The sequence below is a fragment of the Giraffa tippelskirchi genome, chromosome X (assembly GCF_054371585.1).
Source record: "Giraffa tippelskirchi isolate mGirTip1 chromosome X, T2T-mGirTip1v1.2.pri, whole genome shotgun sequence".
NCBI lineage: Eukaryota > Metazoa > Chordata > Mammalia > Artiodactyla > Giraffidae > Giraffa > Giraffa tippelskirchi.
Genome location: NC_137289.1, coordinates 5,685,566 through 5,708,191, shown reverse-complemented (window position 1 = coordinate 5,708,191; position 22,626 = coordinate 5,685,566). Strand labels below are relative to the sequence as shown.

General features: G+C 44.3%; 1 protein-coding gene across 1 annotated transcript in view; it reads right to left on the bottom strand.

Moving 5' to 3' along the window:
* Window positions 1-6,147: 6,147 nt before the first annotated feature.
* LOC145536642 (uncharacterized) overlaps window positions 6,148-22,626 on the bottom strand; it is a 169,838-nt gene continuing 153,359 nt past the window's right edge. The window contains exon 8 of the mRNA XM_081566184.1: window positions 6,148-7,490. The gene's annotated coding sequence lies outside the window, so the exon portion shown is untranslated. The remainder of the gene's footprint in view (window positions 7,491-22,626) is intronic.

Here is a 22,626-nt window from a genome sequence, read left to right as displayed (position 1 = left end):
ACCTTGAAACCTGCGGCTGGGAGACAGGCAGACAGTGAAGAGCCTCCAACTCGGAAAGGAGGAGAACGTGGACACCATCGGCCCCCAGTCCCAAAGGTCCTATAGGATGTGGCCTGGGTTGGGACTTGAGGACCATCTGTGGATTTTGAGCAAAGATGTATATAGTGGCCCCTGGGGACAGAAGGCAGTGTGAGCTGAGTCAAACTGACAGGCTTTGGGAACTGGGGGCTGTAGCAGGACCAGGAATCCATAAAGCTGGGAGCCTCTTCCCTGAACTGTGCAGGAGTCAACATCTGCCTGCTGCCTCAGGTCCATGATCTGTTCACCCAGAACACTTCAGCAGCCAAGTGTTTTCAGCAGCTTGATCTAAACCCTTTTGGTAGTCAAACCAAAACTGGATGATACCAAGAAGCTATTTATAGCATCCCAAATTTTCTCTATGTATCCCAGTTCGTACTAACAGTCTCATGGTTCACTGCAGCCATGTCAGTGTGTTTGCCAGGCCTTGCCTGGGTGTTGATGATCTCTGTGTCCCTGTTAATGATTTCTAAATCACTAAACTCTTGTGGCCCCCAAGGCTTTTGGACAAAGCATTAGGCACAAGTGATCCTAGCCCCAGTAAGAGCCAACACTTTCAGAGGACTGACAGAGGCCCAAGGGTACTGGATGCGTTACCTTCTTCCAGCCTTTGGCCTACAGGGATGCCCTTCCTGGGACAGGCAGGACTGAGGGCCAGCTCCAGGTCAACCTGGGTGACTAAACACCCCACCATCTGCCCAACTGCCTCCAGATGTGGAATCTTTTGGTACCAACCAAAATATTGGTCTTCTGTCATAGAAATGGGAGGAACCTAGAGCTAAAAAGAGGAAGGAACCTTGGCAAGCACGTGTATTCACGTGTACTGTAGTTCTGGAAACCTGTATCCCATCTTGTTTCAGGACATCCGGAGCACTGTGTGGTCTGCCGGTACAGCCCCACACACAAAACCTGGGCCCACCCACACAATTCTGGGGTGTTACCACGATTCAGGAGTCTCTGGTTTTGAGATACAGTCACCGACACTGGAGGCTCAGCAGCAGTAGGCTCACCTGGTTAACTTGCTTTCACAGCACACTTCTCAAGTGCCAATAGGAAATGCAGGTAGAGGAGATGAGGGGAAAGGGCATTGTGCTGCTGCTGGTGCTGCTTGCCCTGCTGGGAGGCCCCCTCTGTCTCAGAGAAGCCTGTGGGACCCAAAATAGCAAAGGTCATGTTTTCCCTGAGCAAAATTGTGGTTTTCTGTCAGCCCATGGTCTGGAAGCTGTCTCCTGCTTGCCCACCCCGGCTTCTGTGCCCTGGTGACCTTCCAGGTGCCCCGGTTACCCATGAGGGTGTATGGCCATCAGCCTCACAGCGCAGGGCTGAGCAGCCCAGATCAGTGTCCTTGCCTGGGTTTGTCCTTGGCATTGTGGCGTCATGGCTCAGAGGCCAGGGTTTAAGATCTTGAGCCAGTGATGACTCTTTTCCAGCCTCAGTTTTCACATCTGTATGCTGGGTGTAATAACAGTGCACAGTCGCTGGGACAGCACGGAGGGTTCCGTGAGTTGAAAGGCTGGGATAAATTTGGTGCACAAAGATGTTATGGGGAAGAGAACCGGGAAAATTATGCTGGGGCCTTTCATCTGCTTTGGGGACTTACCATTGGTTGACAAGGGCAGAAAAAAGTGCTCCATGCCACCTTGTCTCCAGCCTGCAACCGTGTCCCCCTGGGGTTCTGGGGACTGTTTTTAAGCAGCTTCCAGTTGGCATAGCAACATTGCCTGGAGAAATATCAGTAACCTCAGATATGCAGATGACACCACCCTTATGCCAGAAAGAGAAGAGGAACTGAGGAGCTTCTTGATGAAAGTGAAAGAGGAGAGTGAAAAAGCTGGCTTAAAACTCAACATTCAAAAAACTAAGATCATGGCATCCAGTCCCATCACTTCATGGCAAATAAATGGTGAAACAATAGAAACAGTGAGAGACTTTTGGGGGGCTCCCCAAATCACTGCAGATGGCGACTGCAGCCATGAAATGAAAAGACGCTTGCTCCTTGGAAGAGAAGCTGTGAACAACCTAGACAGCATATTAAAAAGCAGAGACATTACTTTGCCAACAGAGGTCCGTCTAGTCAAAGCTATGGTTTTTCCAGTAGTCATGTATGGATGTGAGAGTCAGACCATAAAGAAAGCTGAGCACTGAAGAACTGATGCTTTTGAACTGTGGTGTTGGAAAAGACTCTTGAGAATCTCCTGGACTGCAAGGAGATCCAACCAGTCCATCCTAAAGGAAATCATTTCTGAATGTTCATTGGAAGGACTGATGCTGAATCTGAAACTCCAATACTTTGGCCACCTGATGCAAAGAACTGACTCATTAGAAAAGACCCTGATGCCGGGAAAGATTGAAGGCGGGAGGAAAAGGGGACGACGGAGGATGAGATGGGTGGATGACATCACCGACTCGATGGACATGAGTTTGAGTAAGCTCCGGGAGTTGGTGATGGATAGGGAGGCCTGGCATGCTGCAGTCCATGGGGTCGCAAAGAGTGGGACACGACTGAGCGACTGAACTGAACTGACTGAGGACCAACGGCAGCCACCAGTTCCTATTTTCACTGCAAATTGGAGCAGAAAAGCAGTGGCCTAAATCACTAAAACAGGTGTTTCAGATTAGACGTTAGGGGAAATTTCTTTTTCAGATGGATTTGATAAACTCTGGAATGGACGGTCAAGGGAAGTTTTGAAGCTTCTTTTTCTGGGAACTTTAAGAAATAGGATAGATACTCATCTGCCTGAGACAGTTGAAGCATAATTCCATCTGGAGATGCTCTGATGCACTGGCTTCAGGTGGGAATGGAAGGGAACAGCGATCACCTTTCTACTGAAGTCTCCTGACCAAGCGTTTCATCCCACTTTTCAGAGCATTCCAGCATTACTGATTTTATCTGATTTCAAAAGGTATACATGTTCATTACCTAAAATTCAGAGAATGCAGAAACATGTGAAAAAGTAAAACTCAAACAAGATCCTATCATTCAGAGGTAACCAAAAATATTTCATTTTGGCCTATATATTTTCCAGACTTTTTTATACATTTTACCCAGAGTTTTCCAAAAAAACGTATCACACTGCACACTTTTGTAGTCTAGCTTTGGTACTTACTATATTGTGGGCTGCTTTCTATATCACTAAATATGGCTTATATCATGTTTGGTAGCTAAGGACAATTCCATGATATCCATGTAGCATAACTTATTTAACCAGGTTTCTATTGTGGAGGTTTAGGTTGTTTTCCCTGGAAATCTCTGTACATATGTCCTTGTAGCGTTGTCCAGTTGTTTCCTAGTAATAAATTCCTGGAGGTGAAATTGCTGTATGAGGGTATGCCTGTTTAGATTTTTCCTACCTATTGCTAGGTTCCCATCCAGAAAGGTCAGATCAATGTGCATCACCATCAGTAATGCTTGAGTGGGTCTGTTTTCCCTTTTCCTACACGACATTAACTACTGTCAATGTTCACTGGCTATTCTCAATGTTTTAATATACATTTCTTTGAGTTCTAAAAGTATTGAGGTTCTCAGGGTTTTCAGTCATTTATATTTCTTTTGTTAGTTGCCTTTTGTCTGATTCATGCATTTTTCTATCGGGGACCCAGATAGATAGATGAATGAGGTGGGTGGGTGGGTGGATGGATCCGTTGTTGTCCGACTCTTTGCGACCCTGTGAACTGCAGCCGGCCAGGCGCCTCTGTCCATGGAATTTCCCAGGCAAGAATCCTGAAATCGGTTGCCATTTCCCTCTCCAGGGGATCTTCCTGACCCAGGGATCAAGCTCGTGTTTCCTGCATTGGCTGGCAGGTTCTTTACCACTGAGCCACCAAGGAGGGATGCATCAATTGACGTAGAGCATTTGTATCATTTTCAAAGCTGCCTTTTAACTTGACTGAATATGGACATATTGTTCAGAGGTTTGCTACGCAAATTATTCTTTGGGTGACAGTAGTTGTAACTAGAATATAATGAGCTACTGGAATCCTGGTCGTAACTGTCACCTGTCTCCAGGCCAGATGAAGTCTCCAGTCACCACGGAGTGTGGGGCAGAGTGTGGGGTGGTGGGCAAATGGTGGAGACATGGCCAGTGCATGTTTTTTGAATCAGCTCAGAGTGTCCTGCCTTTGAATGCAGTCAGAGCCACTGGGCCTGACAACAGAAAAGGAACAAAGCCTTCAACCCGGGGAGCCTGTGCTGGAAGGAGCAAGAGATGAGGGATGAAGGGAAGGTGGGGGACCTGGGCCGGTCACCTGATCTTCAGGCCAGTCCCTCTGCTCCCCTCCATCTAAAGGTGGCAGCAGCTTCTCCTTCTCAGTTCCCCTCCCACCCTTCCCCACACAAAGCACCCATGTTAAGAGGCTTTCCCAACCAGAACTGTCATGCACTCTCTCCTGTCTCTTCCCCTGGACTGAGGAGGAGGGGGATATGAACCCTTCCTACTTGGTGGCATAGGGCAAGGCAGGCTGCCTGCACAAGGGCAAGGTAGACAGAGGGGGGGAAAGGAGGACATTCTTCCTGGGGCAGGACTGCCTCTCGGGAGAAGGGCCTGGCTGCATGGCAGGGGAACTAGAACTTGGCATCGTGCTTTGTCACAAAGAGGGAGCTCAAACCAGGACCACATCCTAGTTCTTCAGCTTCAGCTCATCTTTGCTTTTTCCTTGGCACCTTAGCTGTCTCAGGTTACAAGTTTTGTGAGTTTTCAAGAATACTATCGTGTTCATTTCACTCAGAGTAAAGGCCAGACTCCTTACCTGGCCTGTCCGGCCCTGTCTGGTGTCACCTCGGCCACCTCTCCCACTGCCTCCCTAACCTACCCGGTCCCCCAGACCATTCTCTCCCACAGATTCCTAGAGCACTCCAAGTGCGTGCTCACCATACGGCTGTGCACTTGCTGTTGGCTTTGCTTGCAGGCCCTCTCCCCACATGTCAGCAGAGCTTACCCGCTCCGTCCTCAGGTTTCTGGTCCAGTGTCACCTTGTCTAAGTGGCATGTAGAGGTCCTTGGCAGACAGCTGTCTCTGGGGAGAGTATCTCAGAGAGCAGGGACCAGACATCAGGGAGGACTCCTAAGGTGAAGCCAGGGCTGGGGCAGGGCTGACTGACAGGATGGAAATGGGCCCAAGAGTCAGCAGGGTCCAGGGCTTGCAGCTCACCAGGGTGAAGGGTTGGCACAAGGGACCCAACTGAGAACTCAGGGCCTCTATTCCTTCTACTCCTCCAAGCCCACCTGTCTCCTGCTGAGCCAGCACCCTCCACAACACACACACACACACACACACACACACACACACACACACAAGCAGCATCTTCTCCCTGTCCCAGCCTCCACCACAGGCTCATGCTCAGGATCCCACTGCACCAGCATCCGGCCTCCTCCGCTGCCCCGTGTTCCTTCTGTCTCCCCTCCCTGCCCTCTTCCTGAGACTCAGATTTTTCCTCATCCTCTTCTGGAAAACCTCCATTCTCTTCCAGGTGTGTTGTTGCATCTGAACTCAGGCACGTCCCTGGGGCAGCACACTCAGCTCTGGGAGCTGCTGAGGCAGGAATGCCTCAGAGGAACTCAGCCTCAGAAGGAAACAACAGTCAGTTTCTGGACCACAAGACCAGAGTCAGGCAGGGAGCAAGTGTGAGCTGATGCCGTGTTCGAGAGCGCTAGGCCCAGAACTCAGAAATCCCTGCCCGTGGAGGGTGGCATTGCCCCCGAGCACAGGACAGTGCCAGTGCCGAGCAGTCCAGAGGTGGTGCTGTGACGGCTCCAGGCCCGGGAGGAGGGATGAGGTGGGGGGGCAGACAGGCCTAATAATGTGCTGCCCAGTCTAGCAGGGATGCCCATCTGTCTGAATCAGTGCCCAAGGACCAATTAAATCAGGAACTCTGCTGGTGCAGCCCAGGCTTGGTCCTTTTTCAAATCTCCCTAAAAGTTATTTAATGTGCAGCCAGAGTTTGGAATCATGGATCCAAGGGAAAGAAGAGGTGATCCAGGAAACTAATATTTGCTGAATACCTGCCGTGTGCTAGAGAGTTTACCTAGTCATGGCTGCTGTCTACTGAGTGATTACTATGTGTAAGACACACTTTCTTTTTTTTTTTAATAAATTTATTTATTTTAGTTGGGGGCTAATTACTTTACAATATTGTAGTAGTTTTTGCCATACATTGACATGAATCAGGCATGGGTTTACATGTGTTCCCCTTCCTGGACCTCCCTCCCACCTCCCTCCCCATCCCATCCCTCTGGGTCATCCCATTGCCCCAGCCCTGAGCATTTGTCTCATGCATCGAACACGGAATGGTGTTCTGTTTCACATATGATAATATACATGTTTCAATGCTATTGTCCCAGAACGTCCCACCCTCACAAGACACACTTTCAAAGGTTTTATATCTATTGGTATGTGTACCAATCCTCTGAAGAATGAGCTCCATGTCTCACTAAGGAAACCGAGGCACAGAGCAATCACAAAGCTCATGAATGACAGAGCACAGTTGCAGACCAAGGCAGGGCAGCTTCGGAACCCACACTCTCTTTACCGTTACATCTTACTGTCTCACAATGAGCTTGGCTGTTCATAAGGGTGGGCCATGTTGTTCTGAGAATGCAGGAAGTTACCTGGAAGCCCCTGAACAGAAGTCCCTTAAGAACACACAAATCTCCACGCTACCAGGTTAGCAAAGATGATTTCTTACTCAAACTGTCTATTCATTCAACTTCAAATTTTTTATATGCAACATTCATTTATGACTTGAAAGAAAGCTGCTGTTTGTTCACTGAAGGTCTGTAAGGAGTTGGGAATGGGGGAGGGGGAGTGAATGCTCTCTTCCACAAAGCCACTCAGAGACCCAGGCTGAAAGAAGCTCCACCATCCTGTAAGCTGCATCATTTGAAGAGCAAGGTGGCCTGCTCCGTCCCTTGGACCAGGCCATAGAGAGGTGGCATAATCATGCATGGGCTTTTCACTGCCTCAGCTGGAAGGGACAGAGGTCATTTCTGCCCCTCCTTCATTGGCTAATCATGTGACCCTACCTAGCTGCAGGGTGGCTGGGAAATATAGGGGAGCCACTGGGATATGTGTAAGCATTCATTTCTTGGCCACACACCCCTGAGGTGGCTGGGATTCCCAAAGGCCGTCTCAGAGAGATCAAGAAATGTGCCTAAAGAGACACTGAGCTTGGAGTTGGGCCTCACACTCAGCTAGTCTCACTTGAATTCTTGTGCTTTTTCTACACCATCAGTGGCATTCATTTATGCTCGTGGGCATGCAGTAAATGCTTACACCACCTCCAAACATAAGGTGACACTAGAAACGTCTGCATTGTAAATATAGACAACTGTGCTATTTTTATGAGGTTGTGCTCATTAAATCATCAGGTGAAGTATCTCATGCCATCCTGGGCGCAGAAAGGATCACACTTGGTGCCTAAAAATAAAGAATGGATTTACCATGGGTTGTAAATATAGGTATCTTCAAAAAAAGCAGCCGCCACCTAGCATGTCTCCTGTATGTGTAAAATACCACAGTTACACTGTTAGTGGCAGCTTCTTGCAGTTTCTGGAGCTCTGCCATCCCAAACTGCTCCAGGTACAGAGTTGACAGGTTGGAGGAAAGCTTTTTTCTCCCTCAGTCTGTGATCAGCCCTGACTACAGTCGTTTATTAACCCACAGCATGAGCAGCAGTAGAAATTTGCTAAGCTCCACAGTTTTAGCATGAAACTTGGCGAGTGATGAAATTTCTCACCTTGTCCGATTGCTTAGGGTCTATTGTTCTGATAATTGCATCTTCAAATACTTCCCATTTTCCAAATGTGCAGCCATCCTGATGGGAAGGAAGAGTGTGCCCTGAGATAGGTGGTCCCTACTTGTATTTTTCTTAACATGGAGACGCTTTGCCCTTGGCCCCCAGGAAGCCCAGGGCTAGGCCCTGGCGACCCCACATCTGTCCTGCACCTGGGGAAATGCTCTCTTGTACAGTATGCCCCCCACCATGACCCAGTGCTGTGCTTGGGGTCGTAACTGCATGAATACTGACAAGCCCATCCCAAACCTTCCTCTCTGATGTGGCACCTCCTCTAGTGCCCCAAAGAAACTGTGCTTCCCTCTAGAAAGGGGCTCAAGGCAAGTGTGCCAAGGGTGACATATGGAACCAAAGCAAGTCAAATAACGATAACAGTAGCCACCATTATTGAGCTTTACCACAGGCCAGGCACGCCTCATAATATTTTACATGTCAATTGATACAGTTCTCCCAACAGCACTCTGAAGCAGGTGGTGCCTCGATCTTTATTTCACAGATAAGGGAGCTTGAGGCACAGGGAGGTTTAGAAACATGCCCAAAGTCCTGCAACTAGACATCAGCAGAAGTGAGGAGAGGAGGCAAGGGGGATGGTTTTTGGTTGAGCTCTTCACTAATACTGAAAATAAAAAGAGACTCGGGAGGGGGAATTATGATTGACAAGAGGAAACCCACTGATCACTTTTCCATGTTTCTCCTTGGCATCTGTAAAGCCCAGCAGGAGACTGAGGTCCCCTTTACCACACTGGCTCTGCTTCCAGAAAGATCTGAACCCCAAACCAAGCTGATCATTGAAACCATCTGGGGAACCTTAGAAAGAGCAGCTATTTGAGCACCACCCCTGAACTACTAAACCAGTCTGGGCCCCCGGAAATAGTATTATTGCACATTAAATTTCCTCAGGTGTTTCTGATGGCCAAGCAGGCTTTAGAGTCCCTGCTGTAGCAGAGTCAAAATGTTCCCAAACACAAGGGTAGACTCAAACTGGCTTGGGGTGAAGAGGAGTCCAAGATGCATTCCCTGTGATGTGCACAGGACGTATGCTTAACACTGAGAAGCAAGACCAGGTTTGAAAGGGAAGAGAGGTGGTCATGGTTCAGCATGGAAAATGTGCAGCCAGGAAGGGCCTGATCATCAGCCTGCCCTAGTCATCCCTGTTGCCTTAGTGATGGGAATGAGGGCCTTTGAAAATAATTTTTATTGTTTCTTTTTCTTTGTATATCGTCATTGTGAAAGTACACATTGGTGAAAAGAAGAAAATGATCAAGCACTGGCATTTCTAACACCAGAGTTATCCTGCTAACACTTGAGTGCTTAGAGTCACTTCCTGCCAGATAGATACACATCCTCTCTCTTTGTGTTTTGGAAAAGCTGGTGGCACCACCATTTTGCAATCTCCTATCTGGGACCTCACTGAGTGAGGCACTGACGGGTACCTTGTCCCTGCAGTAATGTGGGTTTGCCAGAACTTGAGGCTCAGGGTCCCCGTATGCAGAGCTGAACTAGGGCAGCAGGTCCATAGGAGTCAGGGAAGCCTGTGTAGCCAATGGAGGGCCCTGGTGGGCCTGCACCACCAGTGGCCACAACCCCTGCCATGCCAGCAGCACTGCCATCACTGCACCAGCTCAGAATCACTGTGTCCAGCCTAGGAGGAACCTCAGAGACCACCATCTGGTGGTCATTTTATAAACAAGGAAGCCAAAGCTTAGAAGGGTGAATGGCAAGCCCAAACGTCTGTCTGCCTTGGCTATGAGCTCTAAGATGCCTGAACTGTAACTATGGGTCTGGCAGAAGAATCAGCTGATTCCTAAGAGCAAAGACTAATGAATGGGCTACAGAACAAGAGATGGGCAGAGCTCAATGGAGCTTGACTTTGTGGAAATCCTTTATGGCCACTGGCTCACCTGTTTGTGTTGTATAACCTAGCTGCAGCTTAACTGGGGCAAATCCAGCCAACAGACCCAACAGGATTGTATTCCTACAGATTTTGGTGACAGTAGTCTCATACACCCCTGCCCTTCGTTCTTACTATCTGCCCCTGCAATGTGATCGGTTAGGTTCTGTCAAGCCAGAGCTTGTCAAGCTATATCTTAATTTTGGCTATGTTAATACAGTTATTATTAACAGAAAAATGTTTGTGGTATACTGCAGGGGTTGGAAGATCATATAGTAAATATTTTAGGGTTTGTCAGCCTCGTTGCAGCAACTCAACTCTGCAGCTGTCACACAAAAGCAGTCATAGATAATATGTAAATGAATGAGCATGACTATGTACCAGTAAAACTTTATTTACCAAAATAGGTGGTCGGCCTGCCAAACAGCCTATAAAAGGGTTATTCTATGCATAATAGAGATTTATTCCTGATAATTCTACTGCATAATTACAGTATATCTAGACATTTGTTATAACTTGATGTCAAGGGAAATGACTGAATCTTTAGAGTGAGAGCAAAGTCAGATCTAGTCATAGGAAAAAAAATAACTTGGTTCTGGAAAGTCTACTTTTCCTGCTTTTTAATGACTGCCAGAACAATGTTCTTTCCAGACATGTGTGTCAGTAACTCCTTGTGAATACATTCATAGTGTGGAATTATTTAAGCTCAGACTGCCACAGTGCACTGGTTTAAGATATTAAAACAATTGGAATATTAACCACCAATGCTAAAGTTTCATTTTTAAGACAGAAAATGCTCTCAAAGTAGCTAGTCTTTGTAAGAATGCATTATGGCTGTTTTCTATTGTCAGTTAATTACAGAAACAAGCTGCCCTAAAACTTAATGTCCTAAAACAATATTTATTTAGCTTGTCCATCCATGGATTGCCTGGGTGGTTCTTTTAATCTAAACCAGACGAGGTCAGTTTCAAACGGTACAGATTGGATCTGCTCATGCTCCCATCGGGGGCTGGGTGGTCTCATGTGGCCCTGCTTGCATGTCTCCCGGTGGATGGCTGTCCACTCAGGCAGTGGGGGGTGGGGAAGATGGCCGAGGATTGCCTGGCTCTCACTCTCCAGTAAGCTAGCCTGGACTGTTCACAGTGAAATCCTGGGGAGCCACGATGGTGAATGGAAGCCTGAAAGGCCTCCTGCGGCCTGAGCTCTGAACAGGCACACGGGGCACTTCAGTCGCCTTCCATTGGCCTAAGCAAGTCACAAGACCAACCTGTAGTCAAGAAGTGGGGAAATAGATCCCACTTCCTACCGAGAGGAGTACGAGGTAATACTGCAGACCAGGGAGGCATGGATCATCAAAAAAGCAAGAGAGTTCCAGAAAAACATCTCTTTCTGCTTTATTGACTATGCCAAAGCCTTTGACTGTGTGGATCACAATAAACTGTGGAAAATTCTTAAAGAGATGGGAATACCAGACCATCTGACCTGTCTCTTGAGAAACCTGTATGCATGTCAGGAAGCAACAGTTAGAACTGGACATGGAACAACACACTGGTTCCAAGTAGGAAAAAGAGTACCTCAACGCTGTATATTGTCACCCTGCTTATTTAACTTATATGCAGAGTACATCATGAGAAATGCTGGGCTGGATGAAGCACAAGCTGGAATCAAGATTGCCGGGAGAAATATCAATAACCTCAGATATGCAGATGACACCACCCTTATGGCAGAAAGTGAAGAAGAACTAAAGAGCCTCTTGATGAAAGTGAAAGAGGAGAGTGAAAAAGTTGGCTTAAAGCTCATCATTCAGAAAACTAAGATCATGGCATCTGGTCCCATCACTTCATGGCAAATAGATGGGGAAACAGTGGAAACACTGGCTGACTTTATTTTCTTGGGCTCCAAAATCATTGCACATTGTGGCTGCAGCCATGAATTAAAAGACGCTTACTCCTTGGAAGGAAAGTTATCACCAACCTAGACAGCATAGTAAAAAGCAGAGACACTACTTTGCCAACAAAGTCCATCTAGTCATGGCTGTGGTTTTTCCAGTAATCATGTATGGAAGTGAGAGTTGGAGTATAAAGAAAGCTGAGTGCCGAAGAATTGATGCTTTTGAACTGTGGTATTGGAGAAGACTCTTGAGGGTCCCTTGGACTGCAAGGAGATCCAATCAGTCCATCCTAAAGGAGATTAGCCCTGAGTGTTCATTGAAAGGTCTGATATTGAAGCTGAAACTCAAATACTTTGACCACCTGATGTGAAGAACTGACTCATTTGAAAAGACCCTGCTGCGGGGAAAGATTGAAGACAGGAGTAGAAGGGGACAGCAGAGGATGAGATGGTTGGATGGCATCACCGACTCAGTGGAGATGAGTTTGAGGAAACTCAGGGAGTGGGTGATGGACAGGGAGGCCTGGTGTGCTGTGGTCCATGGGGTCTCGAAGAGTTGGACATGACTGAGCGACTGAACTGAACTGAACTTTGTTTGATGCCCTATGTGGCATGTAGACCTTAGTTCCCCAACTAGGGACCCAACCTATGCACCCTGCAGTGGAAGCACAGATTCGTAACCACTAGACCACCAGAGAAATCCCTCAGTTGCTGTTTTCTGTCCACCTCACAGGCCTGTCCAAATATCAGCACTTCTCCTAGTGTGTGTAATTTTGCTCTACCTACAGAAAGCCCTGGGTATGAACATTCAGATTTTCAAAAGAGAAATTAGGATGTTCTTCTTTGATTGACAGGAATACTTTTAAGTTTTAAGAGAAGTTTTATTATAGAGTTCCTTGCAATAGTGAGTTCTTTACTTACCATGTGATTTACTTCATAGAACTTTGGTGTGGACATTTTCTGGGCACTCCTGTTACCAGGAACATGACACATCCTTATTTCTCTCAGGACTCCTTAATACTAAGATGATATGCTTAGTCTTGTTTTTTCACCATATTTGTATATATGAAAAGGCCAAACCTGCAACAATAATACCTCCTTTTTTTTTCTTCTTAATGAAGCCAGACCACATGGGGCTTGGTGGGGAGGTGGGGAGTGGGGGAAGCATCGGCCCAAGTTTTAGCAGATGTGAGCTACAGCCTCCATTCAGATGGATAAGGTACTAGAAAGAACAATAGGCTTGTAGCCAGAAGATGTGTATTTGGATCTCATCTACAAATATTTTCTTTGTTACAAGTCATTATTTAACTCTTCTTGCCTCCAGTTCAATAGGGTAGATACCTCCACTGTCTCTCACTACATGATTCTCTTTGCTTACGGTGTGATTCTCTGAGTCTCAGTTTCCATATCTCTAAAGTGGGGCTAATGGTACTTATTTTGATCCTTTATCAATGAAAAAAAGATCAGAAGCAAGTTTGTCAAGCTCCTGAAGACCGAACTTAGGAGTATCTCACTTATACAGCTTTCTTCTAAATCAGTATTCTTTGATACCTAATTTTGTATTCATAATCTTGAATCTACCAGAGTTTCTTAAGGAGGAGGGTCCTCAATGTCGATGTCCATCAGGATGATCCAACTTGAGTCTGCCTCCAGAGAGAACACATAAGGAAGTACTCTGTTAGGGCTCCAGAGCTGAGGGTTGGGGTTGTAGTTCTTTCATTTAAGGCTTTCCCCTCTAACTAAATGCATATACTTCTGGAATGGGAAGCACACAAGTCTTAGCTGTGGTTTATACTCTAGAGTGTGCGAGTTAGAACTTTTCCTGAGAGCAGGTTTTCACAGACAGGGAAAGAAGAGAAAGCATAAAATATGAGACTCTACAATGAGTACGGGAGAATCCATAGAGAATGGAGGGCAATAGCCAAGGTGGCTCAGGCAGTGACCAAACAGAAAGGATGTGACCATAGTCCCAGTGTAGGACTCTGGACATCTGTAGCTGCTGGACCTGAGGCGAGGTCTGGAGGTACTGAGGGAGGGGTGGGAAGTCATAACAACCAAATGCCGACAAAGCATTTCTCTTTGGGTGGCAAGAATGGTTTATTTTCCTTTTCTATATGGGTATACTTTTATTTTCCCCCAATTATAAAATAGACCTGAATTGGCTCTATCAGCACTTTTTTTCACATTTGAAAAATATTTTACATTTTAAAACAAAGAGGGCAGAGAAGACATCTCACACTATTGGACCAAAGCTGGACTGAATGGCTTTCGGTTTGGAAAATGTTTCAGATGAAGGCTCTTTCTCTTGCGTGTTTTTTTTTTTTTTTATTTCCATACACACATTCCTCTCTGAAATAAGCATTTTCCTCCCTTTGAAGTGGATTCAGGCTAAATAAGAGTTTTAAAGTTATGTAAAATTGAATCTAGCTTTCTTATGGTTGCTATTAAGAGCCCATTAAGATAGAAACATTTACCGGGGCTCATTCAGTTTAATTCAACCCAATTCTGCACCCATCATCTAGTGCCAGCATGCGGGAGATGTCACAATGAGGAAGGCTTGATCCCTGTGCTCAAGATGTTCAAAGCAAAGTGGATGAGGCAGGTACAGAGATAAGAGCCATCATGTTGCCTTTGATGATGGCTTGATCCCTGTTAAGTCTGGCCACCCTAATCTATTGGTCTTGACCCCAGGGACACAGGGAATCTTGGACAACACTTCGATACGTAAGGCAACTTCTTTCCACATCTATTCATGAAGCGTCGTCACCAACGTGGACGCAGTTCACATTGCAGCTGTCATTCCCCACCTTGGGTTTTAGAACCTAGGACCTAGGGTTTTAGAACTCTCTGGCTCTGCAGTGGAGACCTCTAGGTATGCAGGAATATCCTGGGACACTCTGTCCCCTTCAAACCCACCAGCCTTTCCTGCTTTGCTTCTATCAGCTTCTGTTCACACAAGCATTTCACTCCCTCTTAACAAAAAAGGGGAGTTAAGTTTAAAATACCTATATGTGGGATTTGCCCGTATCTCCTGCACCCACCTTAGTCCAGACTTCTGTTAAGTCCCATGAAATAGAGACACAGAGTGTGGAGGGGGTGGAGGAAGAAATGAATTCCAACTGGGTTGGGATATCTGAGAAAGCTTTTCGGAGGAGATGCTGTTTCATGTGGGCCTGGAAAGGTGGGTGTGATTTCAGAACGTGAGCATGGTGCTTTCTGGCCCTGGGAGCTCTGTAAAGAAAGGGCCGTAAGTTGGGCAAATGCAAGGTGGGTTTGGGGGTGGCAGGTCTGGCGTCTGCTCTGCGCTGGGTGCACCACTCTGGAGGATTGTGGCTCAGGGAAGGGAAATAAAGGTGGAGAGATGATTTGCAGCAATTCTGCAAAGGGTCTTGGGTGCCAGTCTAAGTTCTCTTATTTTTTTTGGCATCATGTTGAGTCCACGTCTCTTTCCTGGCTGCTTTTCTATTACTTTATGTATCTGGAAGCAGAATTTGCAACTGATTTCAGTAACTCTGGGAAAGATGTTTCAGTGGAATTATAGGAGGTATTTAAATGCTATCTAAATGTTATTTGGTGTACTCATCAAATAAGATGCATAACTGGAAATGACCAAATAAAATGACCTGTAATTTATGTTTATATGTCATAAACATAAACATGCCGAAAGCATTAGTCTTTGTAGAATTAAGTATATAACTTAAAAAACAAATCCAATAACAATTACCCATAAATTCCAAGTTAATTACCCAAAGCAAAAAACAGATGAGTATACAAGACCGTGGGTGGGCCTTTCCTTTCCATGGTCAGTCGTGCAGCCTGGTATCTTTATTTTAATAAGCTTTATTTGCTTTTAGTTTTATTTATGTATATATTTATTTTGGCTGTGCTGGGTCTTCAATAGTGCACTGGCTTTCCTCTAGTTGCAGATAGTGTGGATTTTTCTCTAGTTGTGGTGTGCATGCTTCTTACTGCAGTGGCTTCTCATTTTGTGGAGCAGGGCTCTACAGCACTCGAGCCTCAGTAGTTGTGGCTCTCGGGCACAGGCTCAATAATTGTGGCCCATGGGCTTAGTTGCTCTGCAGCATGTGGAATCTTCCTGGACCAGGGACTGAACCCATGTCACCTGCATTGGCAGGTGGATTCTTTACCACTGAGCCACCAGGGAAGTCCAATAAACTTTTTATTAGGGAAAATTGCAAGTATATACAAAAGTAGAGAGGCCATGCACACACCATCCAGCTTCAAGCCGATCTTCCTTTACTGGCCCTTTGCACTGATGGTGAGAGGAGGGACTGATAGGTGTGGCCCTTGTGACAGCTGGAAAGGCAAAAGAGTTGTGTCCCTGGCAGGGGGTTATGCAGATTAACTATTCGAAGCTGTAGATAAAGTAGGTAGATCATAAGCTTAATCTCAACTTCTGCTTCAAGACATCAGGCGAAAAAAAAAAGTCAAGTTTATAAGCATTTATTGTCTACCATGAGCTCATCATTGCCCTAGATTTTGTGATGGATTTAGAATAGTAGTCATTAACATATCAGAATGGTAAAATAGTTTCCACTTGCCCTTCCATGTATCATCTCCTCATTACCTCACCCTGCTCTGCATCCTGGGAAACTGATCTGTACTAGATCAAAAGTCCCCCATCCTCTGACTTCTGCTGGGCTGAGCCAAGGGGTGGCAGGGAGAGAGACACCGGCAGGTTGTTGGAGACTGGGATGTTGAGCAGGCAGGGTACCGGCTCACACATGATGTGAGGCAGTGCTAAGGGGCCCTGACTATCCAACCAGTGAGTTTTAATTGATTCAAGAGGAGTAGTATGCTCAATATCACTCATCCTTAGGGATATGTAAATTAAGCCACAATGAGAAACCACATCACACTCCTTAGGAGATATCATGTCACACCCATTGGGGTGGCTATTATTGGCAGGAAAAAAAAAAAACAGGGAATATCAACTGTTGATGAGGGTGTGGGGAAATTTGAAAGTTTGTGCATTGCTGGTAGAAATGTAAAATGGTACAGCCACTGTGGAAAACAGTATGGCAAATCCTTAAAAAAGTTGACAGAATACCCATATGATCTAACAATTCCATTACTGGGTATTTACCCAGAAGAATTGAAAGCAGAGACTTGAACAGATTTTTGTATATTAATGTTCATAGCAGCATTATTCACAATAGTCCAAAGGTAGAAAAGAACCAAACATCCATGGATGGGTGAATAGATAAACAAGATGTGGTATATACATAAAATGAAATATGATTCAGTCTTAAAAATAAATGAGATATTGTTACTTGCTGTAATAGGGATAAACCTTGAAGACATGATGCTAAATGAAAGAAGCCAGCCACAAAAAATGTAAACATTGTATTATTCCACTTACATGAGAAATCTAGAGTAGTCCAATTCATAGGGAGAGAAAGTAGACTGTAGGTTACCAGGGACTGGGAGCACTGGGGAATGGGGAGTTATTGTTTGATAGGTACAGAGTTTCCATTTGAGAAAATGAGGAATCTCTGCAGATGGATGGTGCTGATGGTTGCAAAACAATGTAAATTGACTCAATGCCACTGAACTACATACTTAAAAATGGCCATAATTGTAATTTTTATGTTATGTGTATTTTACAGCAAAAAAATAATAGGTACACTTTGCAGCTTTACCGCAAAGTGAAGATATGGAAATTTGTCTGGAGCATCAGTGTACAGGATAAAAATATGTGGCCCACTCTCCCTTCCCCTGCCACTTATACAAAGAATTTTTTTTTTCCAATAAATCTGAGAATGCAGAACCACAGATATCGCACTGTGACAGTGTCTCAGATTTTCCCTCTGCAGGGTGTGGATCCCCCTATCCCCCCACCCACTGCAGTCTTCAAGGGTCAACCGTATTTAACTTCTTACCAAGAAAATTCTTCTCTTCTTCTCCTCCTCCTTCCTCTCTTTCTCTTCTTCTTCAATTAGTATCTTTGTGTATGTAGATGTGTTCTAAGGTGAGAACCAGGAAGCTAGCAATATGGAGACTTTTTCTGCAGGCAATTAAGATAGCCCAAAAAGATAGGCAGAGAAGAAAGGGCAGGTAATAGAAGTGCTGTGATGAGATGCTGCTTTTTCCAGATCTTTTCATGGGATGGTCTGGTCCTTTTCATCATGGAGACCAGTACCTTTAATTAGGAACTACATTTTCATGTGTCATTTACCTGACCAACAATATTGGCTCAAACAGTGGTTGATATAAGCAAAATTTGCACTGAAAAGGAGGCTTAATAATAAAAGTGCACAAAGACTTCTGTAAATTGTCTATTCAATTGTAAATTGTATCAAGGGCGAGGTCTTCTGAATGATAATTTATTAAGGCACATGCCCCTTCACATGCCAAAATATCACAGATATTTTCTCCTTACACACAGGATAAGCGCCAAGTTTACTTAAGAACAGATGTAACTCTGGAATAAAGAAAGCGGGACTATATCTGAAATAAGATCTGGGTTTGAATCTCAGATCTGAAGAAAACTAATATGAGAACATACATTGTTGTTATTCCTGTTACAAATTACTTGGACATTGTTTTCACTTTACAGCAGCTCTGTTCATTATTCCCATGTTACAGTGGGGAAATTGGAGCTGAGAGACATTAACTCACTTGAGGAGTAGTTATTAAGCTACAGACCAATACTGAACCAGAGCTGCCTTCTCAAACACCACAGCTGTTTGGGTTCCATCAGAGCTGTGAAAGGCAGGTGATTATATACATGGATTTTAAAGATTTTCATATCTTGACTATTTCAATTCAAATAGTTGGATGATAGATTTAAGATTGTTTAACAGATGATGAAATTGAGGCACAACTTGACTTTTCAGAGATCAGTTTACTAGCAGCTGTTGTTGTTGTTTAATCACTAAGTCACGTTCAATTCTTTGCGACCTCATGGACTGCAGCACATCAGGCTTCCCTGTCCTTCACTACCTCCTACAGTTTGCTCATGTCCATTGAGTCAGTGATGCTATCCAACCATCTCATCCTCTGCTGCCCCCTTCTCCTCCTGCCCTCAGTCTTTCCCAGAATCAAGGTCTTTTCCAGTGAGTCAGTCTTGGCATCAGGCAGCCAAAGTATTAGAGTTTCAGCTTCAGCATCAGTCCTTCCAATGAATATTCAGGGTCGATTATCTTTAGCTTTGACTGGTTTGATCTCCTTGCTGTCCAAGGCACTCTCAAGCACCACAATTCCAAAGCATTAATTATTCAGCATTCAGCCTTCTTTATGGTCCAACTCTCCCATCTGTACATGACCACTGGAAAACTACAGCTTTGACTATATGGACCTTTGTCTCCAAAGTGATGTCTCTGCTTTTTAATACACTGTCTAGGTTTGGCATAGCTTTCCTTGCTAGTGTCCAAGTTGAGGAACATCCTAGGACCCTCATCCCTGGGCTACTGGTTGTCCTGACAATGCAGAAGTGGCTCTACAGTGGTTCTTGTTTAGGTGGTGGGGCCTGGATGTCACACTGAACTAGGCTAAGCAACTGGAAAAACAAACAAACAACAATCCTTCACATACTAGTTTTTCACATATTCAAGTTGTAGTTGCTAGTAACAGTTTTGAAGAAAACCTCAAAGATGGATATACAGTATTCACTAACTACATTTTCTGCAAATAAATTTTTTGTACAGGAAAAGACAATGATTAAGTGAATTTTACAATTAGGAAAGTTCAGACATTTAATGCAGATTAAAATGTTCCTGGTTTTGCTCCTGTAATCACTTCTTTGCTAGCCAGCATTTCTGTGAGTCAGTTACATTTGTAAGGAAAATCTAACCCTTTTGAAAAGCAAACCCTCTCAAAAGTATGACCTCTATTAGGAGCCAGTGGTGTCTGTTTTCAGACTTGATTCTGACTGCCTCATTCTTCCCACTTCCCAAACTCCTAAATGCACATAGCTGTACTATATCTTCTGACTTCATTCATTTGATCCACAAATATTTATTAAGCACTGAACATGTGCAGGGCTTCTCTTGTGGCTCAACTGATAAAGAATCCGCCGGCAATGCAGGAGACCTGGGTTCAATCCCTGGGTTGGGAAGATCCCCTGGAGGAGGGAAATGTTACCTACTCCAGTACTCTGGCCTGGAGAATTCCACGGATTGTATAGTCCATGTGTCGCAAAGAGTCAGACATGATTGAGTGACTTGCACTTTCATTTTAACATGTGCAGGCACTATTCTGGTCTCTTGGGATATGTTAGTGAACAAACAGAAGAATCTCTGCCCTCTAGAAATTTACATTCTAGCAACTTTGAAGGTACTTTGCTGTTCATATATTAATAGCATTACATATGTTGATTTGTAAAGGAAGGGGAATCCATTACAGTATTCTCATGCAGAGCTGGTTTCCAGCCAGTCTTTCCATGACCATATCTGCTGGTAAATAATCTGAGTAAGGAATGTTAAGAGGAAATATTCTCATAAACTCAATATGCATTCTTCTGATCTTTTGCCTCTAACTCAGGACATCTAGGAGCCTGATAGAAGTCACTGGCTAGTTGCCCTTAAGAGTTCAAATTAAATCAAAGAAGTTTTTCTTCATGGTAGTCAAGGAAAGAAACCTTTCCTCCCACATCCCACTCTGAGCACTATATTAATCATTCATTGCTTGTGAACTTCAGACATATATCTTAGTTTTCTGCACAAAACTCCATAATAATAAAAAACCAAAGGGCTCTGGGTGGAAACCAGGCAGAATGGGGAGGAAAGAGGAAGATAATAGAACAGTTTCACAGCTTATATCGTAAACAGTGTCAAGAGGCACAAAGAGAGAAATCTTTTGTCTCTCAGGTTGCCTCCCAATCTAGGCTGGTCCTTTTGAAATGCAACACAGTCTTGAAATTTTTAAGAGTCTCTGCAACTCAAAATCTGAAAGTATAAGATCATGGGGAAGTAGTGCGGCTTCTTACTAGCTTTGTTACAGCGCAGGTATATATGAAATCACCAAGTACATTTCAAAAAGTAAATGTGAAAAACATTGAGCTTATGCATTTATGAATGCTCTGGTTCATAAATTAAGGCTTCATTTTTTAAAAATAAAAATTGCTATTTTCAGTCAATTATGGAGTCTCTTTCAACTTAAAAAAAATCAGCAGACTCTGTGTGTAATTTTTCATATAGGAAATTGCTCTTTGGGACTTCCTTTGAGCCCATCCTCTAAGTTATAAAAGAGCTGCTGCTCGTTAGGCCCAGCTGACATGAGAAGTTATAATTTTCTTGGTTTTCTTAAAAAAAAAAGGAGAGTTTACATTTTGCGACTTTTGAATGTGGGTGGGAAGATGACAAATAGCGGAACACGTATTATTAAGGCACTCTGGAAGAAGGTGAGTAAACTCTGGATGTGTGCTGGGGATGGAGGCAGGAAAGAGGAGGAGGTGTTTCAATGGAGCAATTGCTGGGCAGGAAGGCTCCTTAGATGGCTGCTCTGTGCCTGCCAAGTGTTTGGGTTCTGCAGTGGCATTGAAGCAGGTTCTTGTTCAAAGTTGTTGTTTTTTAAAAGATACTTAATTAGGATGAATAAAATAGTCATCTCCTATGTGAAAATCTTCACTGTTGTGACTGTTTATCCTAAAAAAGATTTTTAAGTGAGTTTTGTTATGCTTCATGCTTTCCTCATTGATGCATTCTAGACTTTTCCTTTCATGGAACTCCTGGCCTTAATCCTGATGGGCACTTAATTTAACGAGTGGACAGCCTCTTTAGCTATAGACCAGAGGTATAGCTCTTCCCAGATTGAATTTCAGAGAGATTTTCTCAAACTTTGTTAATTGCAGATTGGAAAGCTTGCTCCTCTGTCTGCAGTGCTGAAATGTGTGTGGGCAGAAGTCAGATTCATAAAGAGAGAGAAAGGCAGAGAGTTAGCCTGAGTTACCTTATTCTGACAAGCTTGCTTTTGTGTGTGCATGCTTTTTGGTGGGGACACATCATTCAGCCCACCGTGAGCTAAAAAAAAAAAAGAAAAGAAAAGAAAAAGAAAAGCAGCCATGAGCTAAACTACAGGTCCTCTATTCCAATTGTAAGTCTAGGAAATTGAGTTGAAGGTAGTACTGACTAGGTATAAAAGCAATGAGTTATGGACTGTCAGGAGTCCTTCTCTAATTAACAGAATCGCCACTGGCATTGGTCTGGACTCCATAGGGCAATTTAGGAAACAGTTGTACCTGTGCTGAACCTCTGTGCTGCAGTCCCTTGTCACCATCTTCTGTAGAGCCTCAAGCCCTGGGCCAGTAAAAAAAGATCATGCCATCACCTCCTGCAGCATATCATCCCCCTTTTCTATTTGCCACTGTCTTGTCTCAGTATATACTGCTCTAAATGTAAATTAGCATTGCCTTAAAATTTGGGGGTAGATTGGGAAGCCAATAGTAGTAATTTGAGTGGTACATTAAATACTCTACAAAAGCTTTCTGGATCTCTATTAGAAGTCTGATAACATTAATATTATAATTCAAATATTACTATAAACATACATGCAAATATTTAGTATATCTTTTATTGCCTATTCTCATATTAGATGGGCTTCCCAAGTGGCTCAGTGGTAAAGAATCCACCTGCCAATGCAGCAGCTGAAGGAGATGTGAGTTGAGTCCCTGGGTGGGGAAGATCTCCTGGAGAAGGAAATGGCAACTCACTTCAGTATTCTTGCCTGGAAAATTCCATGAACAGAGGAGCCTGGCGGGCTACAGTCTATGGGGTCACAAAGAGTTGGACAAAACTCAACAGACTGAGCACATATGCATGCACTTGTATTAAATATGTATCATACATCAAAAGACACAGTTCTTTTTTTTTTTTTCTAACAATATAAAAAGCTACACCAAAAGTATAAATTCTCATGATATGTATGATCAAAAGCTCTAGCAAGGAAACTATTTACCATATTTGATGGAAATAATGATTGGTCAAATTTGAATATTCTGCCCTTGAGTTTAACACAAA